Here is a 15923-nt window from a genome sequence, read left to right as displayed (position 1 = left end):
ATGACTGGTTGAAAGAACCATCCATAAACAAAAGAGAAAGGAATCGGTGTGGGCCTTTCCAGTGTAACCAAGTGTCTAGACACACCATGTACCCTATTTAATTCCGTCTTTTGCATGGGTCCTTATTTTGAGGTGAGCAAAAGGAAGCTCAGAGAGGTCCAGTAGGTGTCCCCAGGAAAACAGCAAAGCTTCAGATTCAGACACAACTCTGGGCTGCTCTTACTGTACCCACAGTTTGCCATTTACCTGATCCCAACACACAACGTGTCTTGTCATTTATTCTCTCAAAAGATTCATCATGGAAAACTATCTTTAGCACAGGAAGAAACTTTCTGTTTTGTTTCATAGCCTAAGCAACCTCTAAGGATGGCATAGAGGAGGTAAAATCATCATATCCCTTTGCATTTTCAGAACTACTGGTGGCGGGGCGGGGTGGGGTGGGGGGCATAAACACAAGACTGTTTTACGAAGAAGCATCTCTCTGTAAATACAAACAAAAATGAACAGTTTTTTTTTCTAGTAGGTGACATCTATTGGAAGCCACAGTGCCTTTGCAGGACTGGGCCCAACATATCTGTAGACCTGCCTGCCTATCAATCTATGTCTCTCTTCTTTCAACAGCCAAAATTATCCTTCCAACCTCCCAACCTCTTCCCTGGCTGAGATTTACCAATGTGTCCTGCACATTGTCACTAGCTCACAGGAAAACCTAACCCACAAGCTGTTTGTCACTATTTATCTGAGACTCCAGAATTGCTCCTCCAATGTGGTTTGAACACTTGGTAGAGAACTTTCTGTTGTTGTAAGGAAAGCGGGGGATCACTACTGACCATCGAGACAAGGGAAACCTGGGGATTTTGCTTCTTGCATTCCAGAAGCTGCCTGGTAAGCAGGGACTGCAATTGTGGTCTTCACTGACAGAAACAGTGTTACAGATGAATCTCCTATTGATTTCTTATGCATCAATCATTAAGAAATTCCATGTGTTTGTTTCAACTACCTGAGTAAGAAGGTTGTTACCACTAAATGGTATTTTAACTACACAAATGGGAAGGCTACATTACCAGTGAACCGTGTTTCAAGATAGAAAGGGAGACATGGGAAAATATCAGATTTAGCTAAGTAGAGGCCATTTGGCATCATTCAGTAACATTCCTACTCTTAAACTCTGAATTCATCTCTCCAAGTTGGACCCTACCTAAGGTGTCTTGGCCCTGAAATCTGACTCTAATTTATTGTCATTCAGACACTCACTGAGACACCATCCCCTCCAAGAGGTTCCCCCCAAACCACTGCTCTGCATGTCATTCTCTACCTGACTCATCCCTATAATTCCTTCCTTCATCGCACCTATCTGTGCTTCAGATTCCATGGTAGTGTTTACCTGTCATTTGGCACATCCTAATAATATTCATCCCATAGGGAGGTGGGCTCTGCTCTCTCAGATGCAATTGCCTAGAATGATGGGAAATGGCACAAGTGAGTAGTGGATAAATGCTGTAAAGAGAATGAATTAATGCATGAAGAAATTGCCCATGTTCCAGCTCCCTGGGAACTAAGAGGAATCACTTTCTTGTTCCCATCTTCATAATTCATAGCCAGTCTAAATCAGCATTAATTCTTTCAAATATATCCATCAAATGCCCAACATATTTCAGGTACTGAGAATACAGTAATAAATAAGACAGATCTCCCCACATACTTTGCAATTAATAATAAGCTCCAGCAACTCTAAAACATTTGATCCCTAAAGTGTACTGACGTTATAAAAAAAAATCTGAAGTGGAAACTTCTAGTTTCTTTGGAAAGTCAGTTATGTCAAATGATGGTTTGCTGGGGCACACAGGTGAAAGGCTATTTTGCTGGAGCAGACACGGGAAAGAATGTTTTCTTGAAGCAAACACAGGAGAAAGGAGGTTTTGATACAGCAGAAATGTGAAAGGCCCTATAATGAAGGAGTATAAATATGACCCCACAGACAATGGGGGACAAGCATTGAGCATTGGTTTGGTTGGCTCTGCCTCACTGTTCTTCACTAACGACACACATGTATTGGTTGGCCTTACATAGCGTTGTTGATCTCCACTAGTGGTAATGCTGCCATCGAGAGAAACTCTCCAAAGAGCTGTTCATGAGATTCTTGGGGCAGCTTGTCACTTCTTCTGCCTCACCTCAGGCTGGTTGGTGAGCCTTTCCTTTCCGGTTCTTCAGGATTGACTACAGCTGCTGGTTCCTGTGTGGTGTCTGCCTGCCTAGAGGACTGGTCTGCAGCTGCTGAATCACATTGGGTGTTTGCTACGGGACTCAAATGCTGGCAAAGAAGATCGAGCTCACCCCCAAAGAGCTGTTGCTGAACAGGTCCACTTCCCTCTCATACTAATAACTTTCCTCTTCCACTACCTCTGCTGGGTGGTGGGCTAGATGAAAGGTCAAATGTTTATTAAAAGTTGCAAAAGATATATGCCTACAAAAATCTGTTACTATTTTGTTTTGAGTATCTTTGAAATACAATGGTTTTAATATTCACAAATTGGGAACTATTCCTCATGTAGTAGGAATAAAATTGTTATCACACACAGATGAATTTTTAACCAATATAGAAAAACTTGATATCCTTCAAGTTCTCAAAACATCACTCCTCAAGATGGACACATAAAGCCAAAAGCTAAGGGAGGTTTAACTATGTGGAAACTTCTAGATCCTTTCAATGAAGTGGGTAGGAAATGTCTCTACCTAGCTAACTGAGAAGAAAAGTCCTCTTGTGAGGCACAGAAGGACCGTTGCCTTCAGAAGGACACTCCCAGCTAGGAACATTCTGACAGTTCTCTTTCCAAGGTATTCCAATTTTGCACCAGTGTTGTGTAACAGCATACATAAGCAATGACTTAGAGTCCCACACTGGATCACTCAACGGCCAGACACTTTTCCCACAAGGAAAGAGGTTGGGGTGACTTGTAAACAAACAGAACCTTCACATTTGTACAGAGGCACACCATGGACTTTCTTTCTCACTAATTTTCATATTTCTAGAAAAGATCACATAACCATTTCTATAAGTAAGCAAAATAAAGTTCAGAAGGCAGCTACACCTTATGCCAAGAATCTCTGATTCCATGCTAGCCATCAGCAAGAAAGGCTCAAGTGAGGCTCGGGGCACAGAACTTCACATAATGAGAGGAGCTCACCATGTCACATCATGACCAAGAATGAACAACCCTCAAAGAAAAGCCTACTTTTGTGCAACATACTTCCCCGCCTTTATTCTTAGCTTGGGTCCTGATGGTTCCATGACATGCAGTTACTAATCTTGCAGACTTGTTAGCCACAAGAAGCTTAGCATGAACCCCGGTCCTTGCTCTGACATTTGCCAGTGCACGTAGAAACAACCTCCTTCCAATGTTTCCTGTTGCTAACCAGGGATGTGAGATGAGGACGAGAAAGGGAAACGTGATGTTGAGATTGCGGTTGGAAAATGTGACTCATCCCTTGCTTATACTCCGTCCACTTACTCAGACTCCTTCCACACACACTAATATTTTCTCACAGCTTTGAGTTCAAACCCAATGAGAAAGAATATGTCTAACAACAAATAAAATGCTCCATGAAAGATTTTTTTTTGGAGGGGGCTGGATTTCTGGTCTCAACTTTAGACTCCATAGATCTGATGAGTTACATGTGACTGAGCATCTTCTAAGATAACTCAGAAAGGTGGAATTTTTGTTTGTTTGTTTGTTCATTCGTTTTTTCTGCTTATTTTGGCTCTGACTACAAGACTCTTCAGTCCCTTTAAAACTCCTCTGCTTTAAAAGATGAGCAGAAGTTTCATCTTGCAAATAAACATACTTCAGAGGGGAAAACACCTGCCTCTGGCCAGAGTATAATCCTGTGTTATCAATTCCCTAAGCCTAAACATGGTTTGGTTATGTCCCAATATGTGCCTCCCTTTTCCTGCCCAAACTTCCTCAGAATGCAAGTAAATGGTTGTGTCCTCTGGTCTCCTTCCCAAAAAGTCCCAGTGGGAGAGAGGCTGACTGTCTCCAGCAGGCAGGCAAGGGAAGGTGTCTTCTCAGATTTCTCAGGATCACCTGAGGTGGAGGTCAGTTCTCGCCAAGGGCAGCTTCATCCAGATGAACATATACAGCAGTAGCAATGTGCAAGGGAGGGAGCCAGGACAGCCCCAAATAGAAACCCCAGCTAGAGGCCAGTGTGACCAGGCTCCCAAGCTGGCTGGATGCAGCCTGTCAGATGAGACCTGGGAAGGTGTCAGAAACTAATAAGGGTTGCCAGGGGAGTGAGAAAGCAGCTTGCTGGGCATTATAAAAATGACATTCACATACACATAGGAGAAACATAACAAACTTCACCCTGAGAGCATTTAGGGGAGGCCTTCAACTTCCTGGGCATAAGTTCAGCCAACTTGCTTCTGGCAATTAGTGGGTTGTTTTGTAGTTTATTCTACTGAGATGATGAGCAGAGTGTGGTAGCATTTGACCTTATGGATGGATATGTGAGTGATGAGTCGGAGCATCCGAAGTGCTAGAAATGCAAAAGAATAGCTGACAAGGACTGTGAGAAATTATCCTCTGTATGAACCCCAGCTGTTCCCTCCCCTTAAAAGGAGCACTTTGGTTAAGGTGGGCATTATCTTAGAGAACAACTGGCCATTTCCCCTTTCCATGTGGGTCAGTCTGCCCCTAGGTTTTCTCAGAGAGAAAGAGAGAAAAAAAAAAAAGGTAGGAGCCAGAGTGGTTAAAATAACCTGGGTTCAGGCATCATAATTATTTTGTGTCTATTATCCCATCACGAAGCAAAACAGTATCAGTTGAGAAGAAACATGTAGCCGAAAGGAAGAGAGAAAAAAAAATGAAGATGGAGGGAAGCAAACGGGAGAGAACGTTCAGGATTCCTGAGGAAAGAGCTTCTCTTTCTCTTCTTGGAGCCTCAAGGGATGAATAAATATAATTACCAACCTAGCATGACAACATTCAAAACAAAAGAGGCACATGCCAGGTGATCATCTCTGCCGGGACTCGAACCCAGAACCTCTGGATTAGAAGTCCAGCGCGCTCGTCCATTGCGCCACAGAGACCTCACCACACACACAGCATCAGCACCAGAACTGAAAAAGCACATACCTTCTGCATCACCGAGCCATCTCAGCATCCTGCTCTCTGAGCGGTGGGGGGGACAGGGACAGCTGGAAAATCTGGAGTGGAGATCCACCAGCCGGCTCCATCAAAGGTTTTTGCAATATTGTGAGTCTTAGGTTCCTCGGAGGATTGGAAGAATGTGACAGTAGTCATTTTCCAAGTCCCAGGATCCCGGAAAGAGCAGGGCAGAGGCAGGAGCCTTTGCTCTCTATCGCTCCCTGTCCCTAAGGGAGGATAATGGGAAAGTCTCTCTATTCTTATGCTAATGAAGCAGAGTACACCCAGCCTGGCGGAGAAGGCAGAAGCCATCTCTGCTTCCACCCCCATTTCCTCACTGTGGTTTCATCCTGGTCCAGATATTCTCAGGCAAAAGGCTGGGGAAAGCTGAGGGATTCAGGAAAAACCCCCGATTCCAGAAACAAAGAATCTGCTGCTATATAAAAACACAAAACGCAAAACCCTCAATGAGCAGAGTTAGAGAAAGTCAGGGGAGCCAGGCAGGAGATTAGTTTCTTCCTTGCTCTCAGCTTTAAGAACTGTATCTGTCAAACCCAGCTAGAAGGTTCAGGAGTCTGTTATTATGTTACTTCAGTATCCTTACGAGGACTGAGGGTGGGTGGAGTCAGAAAAGTATATGTGTGTAAGAGTGTGCATCTTTATGTAGGTCTCTCTCTCTCTCTCTCTCTCTCTCTCTCTCTTATCCCCCTGTCTTTTTGTCTGTGTGTCAGTGTGTGTGTATCTGTGTGTCTGCGTGTCTGTGTACACACAAACAGGGAAGGGTAAGGCATGAAAGTGGCAGTTCTCTAATGAAATACAGGTGGCCTTCACACAGCCCTCTTTGAATACATTAATCCCTTCCCCGTACCTTCTCTGGCTCCAAGTCTTTCCAGTTTTTTTTCTCCCTAATTTAACTAGAGAGGATTTCTCAGCTGCCTGGGCTTGTTTGATGCATCCTTGTATAATTAAATTGACCAGCCCTGGGTAACCATATGTAAAGACCCAGCTCAGATCCAAGAAAATGTTTCCTATTTTAAAAAACCTCCTGGAGAAGACAATTCCATCACCAGTGCTATTTATAATTCCTACTGGGCCAGTTCTTTTGAATATCTAATCCAAGTCCTTTCTACATCATCTTCTGCTTATGTTCTTATATCCAGTTTTCAGGCGTGATTAGCCTCTGACTCCCAGTGGCAATGCATTGGCTGGAGACTTGACTCCACATTCACCATCCCACTTAACATTTCAAAAGTTACACTAAAATCAGAGCCAACTTAGAGCCTCCTGTTCCCCTGTACTGTGCGTTTCCATAACCCTGGCTCTGAGCACTATCTGCAGACTCTGAACACGCCCATAGGTAGCCAACCTATGAGACCAGAGGATAAGGAAAGTTAAAGGACGTGCAGTTTGGGAGAACTTCAATGGCCCTCTAATGATAACCTGCCTTGGTCTCACTGTTCTAGCCCATCCCTGTAGCCTAAGAATGAGCTGGAAGATAATGCAGCCAGGATACTCGGCTGAGCATCAGATTAAATAAGTAACCCTTCCTCTACTCAAAAGCAGTAGTTCCATCACCAGCCACACCTGTCTTTCCTGTAGTGCCTGGAGACAGACACTGGAGAGAAGCAAGAATAGGTCTTTCTTCACATAGGATGCTTGATAGTTTCAAGGATCTGGCCCATAGAGCTGGATATTAGCCAGAGAGTATTTACTCTGAGTAGCTGCCCAGGTTAAGGAGCAGTTAAAAAAGCCCATGTATCTGTAAGGGGAAGCCCAAACTTACAGGCCAGTGCCAGCCACTCTGAAGAAAAGGTGAGGCAGGGCAGGTCTCAGGATGCTGCCAGTCTCAGTGTAATACACAGATACACAAACACACAGACAGACAAGCAGGCAGACACACACACACACACACACACACACACACACACACACACACACACACACACCATGTACCCACAAGTCTCTGATGCCCTAGTTTTACCCACTCCTTTGCTGATGCCTTAGGTTATATGTTCCCCAAACCCAGTGGTCCACCTCCATCTAACCTTAGTCATTGTCTACAATGTTCTCACCTGGCTCTGGGTATGCAGAGGAAAAATTCTGCTGGCAAATCCCAAAGGAGAAATTACTCTGAAAGGAGTGAAAAGAGGAAGCAATCTATTACCCACCAAATAAGGCACTGAGTCTCCAAGTCCAAATGAAGAAGAACATAACCCTAGAAGTACAAAGATCCAGCTTCAGTAGCGGCCTGTGATGCTTGGTGCTGCTGAGAAAATCAGCTAAGAGTTCACAAGGCAGCAACTCATGCTGTTGGCAAAGAGTAACTGAGGTCTCACACTGCTGATCCTTCTGCTATTCTGCACATCACCTGGTCAGTCTGTTCTCTTTCAACAACTTCCCCATGCTGCCTGATGGGTCTCATTTCAGGAAAAGTAGGCACCTGCTGCCCATACGCCTTTGCAGCACTCCTTGTCTGTATCAACATAAACATTCTGGACTTTGTTTTTTTTTTGACATCTCTAATTTTGCCTTATCATCCGTAAATCAACATAGCTTGGCAGTGTGAGTAATGTCTCATAACTAGGTTTCAATTTTAAAATAAGAGTCAAATAAAGCTGTAACTTTACAGAGAGCAGAAAGATGAGGTTAAGCCACTCAAAATGATTGACTACAATGCATATTTTTTTCTTCTATCAAACCAGATACATAGCATCGGTGTTTATGTAAACCCTTAAGAAGATAAGCGCATTCCCTTTCCAATTAAAACAAAAGTGCACTGATTTAATTCTCCAAAGATCTATGACTCAAACATTACTCACATTTCTAATTAGGTGCCTCTCTGTGACCCTACAGACAAACTGGGGATGCTCATACATTATTTCATTCATAAAGTGTTGCTTGGATACACAGAATAAATGCCACAAAAAGAAAAATCATCTTCCCTTTGATCCAGAAGTAAATCCCACATCTGATTGTGGTCATATAGCTTTGCTAAAGGTGCCTATCTTAACTGGTCCATGACTTATATGCTAAGGCTATAAGTCGTATATGCTTGTGGTATAAGGCAGTGGAGTAGCTATCTGGTTAGCAGAACCCTTGGCTCCTGCTATAATTTCATCTCAGTTGCTATAACTACCCCATGCTATACTGTTCACACTATTGTGAGAGCTCTCTACAGAAATGGCTTCTGCCTGCCATTTTCTCAGGCCCCTAACCATTGACAGCCCCATTGTACTATCTCACCAAAACAAAATAAAAACCAAACCAGGAGAGAGATTTTGCAGCACTAGGCCACTGGTACAAGACCTGTCCTGTAGAACTCAGAACATACAGATGTTCAGTTTGTCACTCTCAGATACTTAAAAAGAAGGGCTGACATAGGCAGACCTGTAATATAACACCCTCTTCTTTTCCACATATTTCACCCTTGTAGAATTGTCTTGAACTCACCTGTCTATTCCTCGTATGCACCTCTAATGCATTGCAATGAAGTACCTGTGTCCCCAGCCTTACCTTGCCCCTCTTGTCTTAGTCTGTGATCATGGCTACCAATATCAATGGTGCCTTCTCTATCCTACTTATTCTTATTCTTTGGGATTAAATACAAAATCCAGGTAAGAATTAAACTGGGAATCAAACCACGGAAAGAGAAATGCAAAGCACAATCCTCTTTTAGTTGCTGTGTCTAGCTTTCAGAAGCCACTCTGGGCCTAACTTTGCCCAACTGACTTGCAGAGGAGACATATTTAGAACTTCTTCAGTGTCTCCCAAGAACCTATCTATGTTGAAACCGTACTGGATCTCACAAGCCACTGAAACTTGGAATAGAATGTGAACCGCATAGTATGTTCCCCAAATGTGGCTGAGGAAACTGGATGGAGAATCGTCCTCTCCTGGGAACTGGTCCCCCACTCTGCCAGCCTCCCCCAGGAAACCATCGGAAGACCGTTCTAGATATCCCTAAGCATATGGAGTTTGAAGAAACTGCCCATACTTTAAAATTAGAAGGACGATAGCTGTCAAGTCCACCAAATTCTTCTAGAAATTTACAAGGAAACCTTCTGCTTCACCCAGATCCTCCAAGAACTTAGTTAATTCCAGGTGCTCAGTCTCTAGTTCACCTCTTTTATATGGTAGTTGGTCATTAAGGCAAGTACTTTTTAACAGCACAGCACCACTAACCCTAAAATCTGTCCCTAAAAATATCTGCTCTTGAATTGAAGATAAAGACACAGGTCAGACTGGGTTAATCCCAGCACTTGGGAGGCAGAGGCAGGCAAATTTCTAAGTTCGAGGCCAGAGAAACCCTGTCTTGAAAACAAAAACAAAAAACAGACAAACAAACAAAAAGACACAGGCCACCATTCTACTGAAGTGATCAACTCATTTCTAGTCTCAGGGCCAATCCTCCCCCCCCCCTTTTTTTAAGAGTATAAAAGGTCAACATTCAAGTCCTGCCTGCCTTCTTAACACCTTATGAGTCTAAGAGATAGGATTAATGGTAGTGATACCATTACATTCCAATACAACAATAAAATTATTCTGAATGATTTGTCTTATTTTGACGTCACAGCTACCCTAGCTTATGAGAAGAATATTGTCATGGTTCTTCTACAAAAGAAGCATACTGACAGAAGAAACAGTTAGTGTGCACCAGTAGTTCATATATTGGTAGAATTACAGGTAGCGACAGCAGTGCCCTCCTGACCTACATCCAACCTGGAAGCCTCCACAGGAGGAACCTGGGAGGCACTTGGCCTAGCCTCATGCTATTTTGCTCTGGAATAGGACAGAACAGCAAAGATCTAGAATGGGCTCCAGATAAAATCAACCTGTGTAGTGTTTAGAAGTCAGAAGGAATAGTCTTGGGTAAATGAGCTTGGGCTTGCCACTGCTTCAGTCCCTTCCCAGTCACCTTAAGTTAGAACATGGGAAACAGATGGCTGGGTGAATGCAGCCTCTTACACAGAGAAATTTAGTCATTTACATGCTTGCCCCCCTCTTCTAGGCTATTGGACTTTTTTAACCCGGACTCATTTTATCAAGGAACCTCTCTTGAGTCCTCAAGATAGTTTCTACAAGAAGAATGTGGGGAATGAAAGAGTGAAAAACAAATACACCCAGTCTCAACTGATGAACCAGGAAAAATAAAAGTAGTAGAAGGACTTCCCCCTGGAACCACACAGGACATAAAAAGAAGAAGGACTTTAAGATAACCGAGTTTCTTTCCACCTTACATATCAGCTTAACTTTTGTCACGTGTTCTTATTACTTCTAGAAGTGTTAGGAAAACCATCTCCTTTGAGGATTAAGTTGAAAATGCTAAGTAGGTGAATATTTGTTCTTTATTTGCTGTATCTCTGTCATTGATAGTATTTGACACTCTCTCTCCTCATATGTATAACTACACAGATTGGTAAACTCGGGCTCACAGAAATTAAATCACTTATCTGATACTAAAAAAAATAAAGTAGCTGGTACGTGGAATTGGGAAACTACAGACTCAGACCAGTGGGCATCCCAGGTCTGTAGCTTCCTGGGTGAGAATGGGTTCCTTTGTCTACCTCAATAGCCTTCTTGACACTCAGATCACTTGCTTCATCTTAAAAAGCCACACAACTAATAATGCCTGCCCTATAGGAAAGAAAAGGAAAGAAAAGCCAGTAAAATTCTTAGCAGGCTGGTGTCTGGCAGCCCTGGTTTCTGCAATGAGCAGGTTTCTAAGATAGTGTGTCCTATCCACTGTCTCTTCCCCTCATCCCTCCTGAATTGACTCCAGGCCAGCTACAGATAAAGCATCCTCTATAGAGTTACTAATGGCTTCCTAATTGTCAAATTCAATAGTCTCACTTCACCTTCTTGTAACATTTCACACTTGTGACCACAGCTCCATTCTTAAAAATATCCCTCTGGCTTCAGCATGTAAGCTCTCCTCAAGGGTGTCTCATTTCTCAGCCCCTTCTTTTCACCAGAGTCCCTCCTCTTTCCCTTTACCTGTTGCTTTCCCAAAGAGCAGTGCTGTCAGACTGGAAATCAGAAATTGAAAGCATTTTTATAACATGATAGAGAAAGGGAAATAACAGCTTAAGACAGGCCGTGCCAGGATAAGTAAAAGAAACTAGCGGAAAAAAATAAAAAATTGTCTAATGAAATGGTCTGTTTCATGTATATGCACTGCAATCACTTCTTTATCACTGTAATAAAATATCTCAGACAGTTAACTTAAAATTAGAAAAAGGTTTCTATAAGGTCACACTTTTAGACTTTCTGGTCCAAGATCGTGTGAATCTGTGGCTCCAGTTTCTTTCTTTTTTTTTTTTTTAAAGATTTATTTATTATTATATGTAAGTACACTGTAGCTGTCTTCAGACACACCAGAAGAGGGAGTCAGATCTTGTTACGGATGGTTGTGAGCCACCATGTGGTTGCTGGGATTTGAACTCTGGACCTTCAGAAGAGCAGTCGGGTGCTCTTACCCACTGAGCCATCTCACCAGCCCCCTGTGGCTCCAGTTTCTAACTAGGGTGCTGGGTTTACTGGTGAGGAGCCCATTGCAAAGCCAAGTCGCTAGCATAGTGAGTCACAAAGGTAAAGTGGGAAAGTAGGAGAAACTGGCATTCTAGTCCACTCTCCCCTTCAAGCCCTGGCCACCCCCACTGATCCAAAGGCTTCCATCCTAGACATCACCCGCTACAGCAGTGGTTGTCAGTCTTTCTAACTCTGCGATCCTTTAGCACAATGCCTCATGTTCTGCTGACCCTCAAACATAAAATTATTGTGCTGCTACTTCATAAACGTCATTTTGCTACTGTGAAGATTCATGATGTAAGTATCTAATATGCAGGATATCTGATATGTACAGGATACCTGATGTACAACTCCCATGGGAGTCACAGCTCACAGGTTGACAACCACTGTTCTAATGGTTTGCTGTCTTCCAATCCCAGAGGGCCAAACCCTCAGCACCTGTTACACTGGACACACTTTATGTTTGAGTTTTATTCTTGTCCTAAGGTGTAACAAAAATAAGTTGACATTCAAGTGGCATGTGTATTGGGGGTATAATACAATATAATAACCAAAAATTACTCCCTTAAACTGTCTTGGTTCTCTTCTTCCATATCCTCTCCCTGGATGACCTCAAATAGCACAACAGCACACAGGATTGACTAAGAACTAGAAACCTCTGCATCCATCTGAAAGCCAGACAGCGCCCATGGAATTCAGCCTGGTGAACACAGGCTGCCTTTGACTCAGAGATATCTCAACTGCAAAATATGGAAACCTGAATTCCATGAATCTGCTTGCTCCTCACAATCCATTTAGTTAATGGTAGGATCATTTCATTCATTAATTACCACCGAATAATGTATTTATTTGTTCTATAAATCCATAAGTAACTTATGTCTACCAAGAAATGTGCCGGAATTTGAATATAGAAGGATACTAGTGATATCACAGGTAATATTATTCATTGAAATTATTCTCATACAATTTTGATATTGCTTCCCTGGCCTTGAAATCTTTCTAGATCCTCTTCACACCATTACCTATCCTTACCCATTTTCCTTCTCTCTCTCTCTTCTGAAGGGAGGGGGCACCATAAAAGCAAACAAAAAACTTTTTGAAGACTTGGAAACAGAAAATTTACCAGAATCATAAAAATGTTGTCTAACTCTACAGCTACATCCAGTGATGTACAAAAACAAAATGGGCCAAGTAATCACCAAGTCTGATGAGTCTGTGAGTTTTCTAGAGCTGCAGACCTAAGCTGATATTTAAAATGAGAACAGTTTTTAACCAGAGCACAAAACGAAGTTGGATTTTCAAAGCAAGTTTGTGTGTGTGTGTGTGTGTGTGTGTGTGTGTAACTGTGCCTGAGTGTGTACATGTGCATGTGTGTGAGCATGTGTGCATTTTTGTGTGTGTGTATCTGTGTCTGAGTGTGTGCATATATGTGTATGATCATGCTCATGTCCCTTTATCTTCTCTGTGTGTGTATATGTGTGTGTGTGTTCAAGAGTGTTTCATGGTTGTGTAGTGACAGTGGCTGCCTGCAAAGACCAGGTGATGAGGTTCCTCCAGCGTCATGTTTCAAGATTCTAATCTCTCACCAGTTGCAGGAACAGTAAAGGGTTCTCAGCACTGGAGAGCTATGATAAAATCTACATTTCCAATATTTGGCTGCTGAGCAAAGATCATATCCAGAGGGCACAGTCCTTGTGTTTCTGTAGTAATCAGGGTAAGTTATAATGGAGAGTTAAACCCTATTAGCAGTACTACTGCAGGCTAATTGTGATTTGTCTTGAAGGTAAAGTTAGTGCATCTTAATTCATAATTGCCTAGAGAAGAGCTAATGGTGAACTGATTTTTGCTCATTCTTTCAAACCTCCCCCCCCCTTTGAACCACGTAATATTAAAGTACTCAAGACTCAATAAAGGAGAAAAAGTAAAACTAAAATGTTTCGGTTCCATACTAGCATGTCTTGGTATATGGTGATATTTCCCTTCTAAAATGCCCTTCTCTTCTCCCCACCCTACATCTGCCTGCAAAAATGGCTCATCGCCCTTGACTCAGCTGAGTCACCTCACTTTCTGTAATATCTTCTCTGACACCCACCACAACCCAAAGCAGATTGGATCACACCCATTTTCACACCATCCCTGCACCCTGTGCATATGGCTATTGGAACCCCGAGTGCAGTGTGCAATTAATTTGTACATGTCTTTCTCCCACCAGATGATGAGCAACCTGAGGTCTTTCTACCCTTGACAGTCTGAGCCGTGCCTAGCACACGGCGTTGCTCAATATATGTTTACTAAGGGGGAGATGTAGGAACAGACAAACTGTTGGACTGGTTATCGGCCCCTTGTAGATGATCCCTCAGTTATTCTTTTTTTTAATATAATATAAGTATTATATGAACACTCTTGAAGTGAGACCTGAGAATTCTACACACATATAATTAAGAAAATTAAACTAAGTGCTATGAATTAAATCTTTGTGTCCCTAATGTCAATCATATGCGGATGGCCCCATATGTATGTGTACCCTTAGAAAAAAGATGCAGAAGAGTTTTTTTTTCTCTTTGACCTGCAAGGTACACTAAGAAGATCACCATCCTCCTAAAACACAGCTGACCAAGACCAAGCCAGGACCATAATTTCAGGCTTCCAGTTTCCAAACCCATGAGAAATAAGTGTCTGATGTTTTGGCTACTCAGTCTCTGGTGTTCTGCTACAGCAGCCTGAACCAAGACACGTCTTCCTTCCCAAAATACTACACCCCACAAAAAGCTTCTTCTGACTCCAGTATTTCTTTCCATGGTTCAGCATTTTTCAAGCCACTCAAATACCAGGGCAGAGAACTGTTATCTCATTTCTTCTCCTTTCTTGCTTCTCAAACCACTACCCAACATTCTGTCTCAGGGTCAAGTGCTGGGCTCTTTTAAATCATCTCCAGAGGCTAGTAATCATCACTAAACTGAACTTGAATAAGTTTTCAAATTTAAAAACTTTAGTCTTTCAGGATGCAAACACACGGTCACTGTACACACAGCAAGCACATGCACAACCCCCCCCCCCTGTGCATTTCTTCTCACTCACACTTGCAAGGAGTATAATAAATATTAATTATTCAAGTTTAAAATATGAAGCTGAATAAAAATACTAGTCAAGTGCCTACTGTGTGTCAATACTAGTCTAAAAAGACATTATACAATTCTTAAACATATTACAATGACTATTTCTCTGTTCTTTTTTTAGATTTATTTATTTATTCATTCATTCATTTATGTATTTATGTATGTATTTATTTATTTATTTATTCATTCATTCATTCATTCATTCATTCATTCATTCATTCATTTATTATATGGAAGTACACTGTATCTGTCTTCAGACACTCCAGAAGAGGGAGTCAGATCTCATTACAGATGGTTGTGAGCCACCATGTGGTTGCTGGGAATTGAACTCAGGACCTCCAGAAGAGCAGTCAGTGCTCTTAACCTCTGAGCCATCTCTCCAGCCCCTCTATTTTCTATATATAAAAAAACTGAAATGCTAAGAGGGTTATGTACCGTACTTGACATCACACAATCACTAAGTAGCTCTTTATGTACTTAAATACTCATCTATACATACATGAAATCTGCATATACATATATTTAATATTTTTGTCTACTTTGCACAAAAGATAATAATGTGTATTTTTTTACTTTTTAACCAAACAGTACATTTTGGGTATTTTTCTATAATGGTTCACATAAATTTGCCTCATTCTTGTTAACTGCTAGGTGTTATTACAAAGTATGACATTGGCTTATTTATTTTACCAATTCACTATTGATGAGTTTAGGGTTGTTTTCCATTTCTCACTGCTGGAAAATATGATGAGATGCACACCTTTGTACATGAATCATGGCACTCATGTTTGAATAAATCTATACACAATTTGTGGAAACAGCACCTCTGGTATTTCCATTTTTAATTTTGATGCATCCTGCCAAAATATCTTTCAGAAAGCTTTTCAGATTTACATTTTCACTCATAATATATGAAGGTGCCTATCTCCCTCAACACTTACCAACACTGTGTGTTATCCATCATTTTAATTTTTAACAGTCTGATGGTGCTCTTCGTTGCTCCTTAACAGCCTGCAGACCCTTTGGTGCTTTAATTGTTATATTTCCAAATCCAAATGCTCTGGATCATCTACTCAGACGATTATTGGACAATTGCCTCCCCCCCCCCAACAACTTCTATTTATAACTTTTG

At 41.9% G+C, this 15923-nt stretch overlaps 1 protein-coding gene and 1 non-coding gene across 24 annotated transcripts in view; both read right to left on the bottom strand.

Moving 5' to 3' along the window:
- The window catches only part of Aim2 (absent in melanoma 2), a 116494-nt gene that overhangs the window by 70623 nt on the left and 29948 nt on the right, over positions 1–15923 (bottom strand). For 7 of the 23 annotated variants that reach the window (XM_030255241.1, XM_017321496.2, XM_017321486.2 and 4 more), the window contains exon 3: positions 1385–1455. The exons of 4 other annotated variants lie outside the window; for them this stretch is intronic. The gene's annotated coding sequence lies outside the window, so the exon portion shown is untranslated. Of the gene's footprint in view, positions 1–1384; positions 1456–5135; positions 7278–15923 lie in introns of those variants that run through there. 12 more of the 23 variants (XM_030255294.1, XM_030255291.1, XM_030255286.1 and 9 more) reach the window with 2 other exon arrangements.
- n-TRtct5 lies at positions 5016–5089 on the bottom strand. Its single transcript has one exon. It is a non-coding gene; the product is annotated as a tRNA-Arg (tRNA).

The sequence above is a fragment of the Mus musculus genome, chromosome 1 (genome assembly GCF_000001635.26).
Source record: "Mus musculus strain C57BL/6J chromosome 1, GRCm38.p6 C57BL/6J".
NCBI classification, from domain to species: Eukaryota; Metazoa; Chordata; class Mammalia; order Rodentia; family Muridae; genus Mus; species Mus musculus.
This window is presented reverse-complemented; position numbering and strand designations above follow the sequence as displayed.